Below are 1,059 nucleotides of genomic sequence, written 5' to 3'. Positions count from 1 at the left end.
GGGCGGTGAGTGCGTCAGTTGCCAGTAGTCAAAGCGTCGTTTCTCGTTCACGTGGGTCGGCATTGCAGAACAAAGAGCGGTATCATGCGCGCACGGCATGCACAAGGGCAAAAAGGACGAATAAAGAAGCACGGTGGCGGCACTCAGCCACGGGGGACAAGGGTCCACATCGACTCTGCGGTCGGTTGACCTTCAGACGTCCGGTTTGTAATCACGCCGCCGCCGCGCAGTTCGTGTGTCTGCAGGAGACTGGGGAATGGAGGGAGGGAAGAGAGAGGCGGTGCGGCCCGCATCGATCTCAGTTGGGTGTGACAACGGTGAGGTCATCTCGTCAGGTCGCCGGCAGCAAAGACGGTCGCCGTCAGCGGCGGTCAGTGCCTTCCTTCTCCCACCGCAGCGCCACTCCACCGACGCCGTCGCCCGCCTCCTCCCCACCGACACAACGAGGAAACAACGGCAGGAGATGTAACACCCGCAACGATCAGGCTGCCGCAGAGTCTCGTTGCAGCCGCCATGACCAGACGAGCAGGATGCAAACAAAAAAGGAAAACAATTGCCCCCTCAAGCATCTCAGCACAACGTGGAAGCACAGCAGCCGGCACACAAGGCGCAACGCCGTTCAGTGGCTACCAGCACTCACCCTCAGTTACGCGGCAACGTGAAAATGAACGAGCTCCTCCCACACAGCCATCCTGCAACACGAGTGGGTCACACGAGCAGTCGCACAAATTAACACCTCGCCATGCAAACCAGCAATCAAAGACACCGCCGGCGAAGGAAGCGATGGATGGCTGTGGCGCGCAGCCGCCATAATAAAACATGTGTCACCTTGCTTGGGGCATAAGGAAGAAGTCCAATCAAAGAGGCACACCAATTCGCACCAGAGGGAGGTAAGAGCAAACAGAAGCAAATATTCGCCTAGGGCGATTGACCGGATCGTAACGTTATTTACGAAAATCAAGCAATACAAGAGGAAGAAGGGGTAAGTGAAAAAGCAGTGGGCTCACCACACCCTCAAGCTTTGCCCCAGTAAGTATATGTACACATATGTATTCCGAT

General features: G+C 56.5%; 2 non-coding genes across 2 annotated transcripts; both read right to left on the bottom strand.

Annotated features, from left to right (window-relative positions):
• Positions 1-13: 13 nt before the first annotated feature.
• Tc00.1047053500823.20 lies at positions 14-89 on the bottom strand. The gene has a single exon (XR_008255169.1). It is a non-coding gene; the product is annotated as a C/D small nucleolar RNA (snoRNA), TB8C3C3 (small nucleolar RNA).
• Positions 90-140: 51 nt separating this feature from the next.
• Positions 141-220, bottom strand: Tc00.1047053500823.10. Its single transcript, XR_008255168.1, has one exon. It is a non-coding gene; the product is annotated as a C/D small nucleolar RNA (snoRNA), TB8C3C2 (small nucleolar RNA).
• Positions 221-1,059: the final 839 nt, after the last annotated feature.

Source organism: Trypanosoma cruzi, assembly GCF_000209065.1.
Source record: "Trypanosoma cruzi strain CL Brener chromosome Unknown tcruzi_1047053500823, whole genome shotgun sequence".
Taxonomy (NCBI): Eukaryota; Euglenozoa; class Kinetoplastea; order Trypanosomatida; family Trypanosomatidae; genus Trypanosoma; species Trypanosoma cruzi.
The sequence above is the reverse complement of the archived record's forward strand: the minus strand, read 5'-3'. Positions and strand labels throughout refer to the sequence as shown.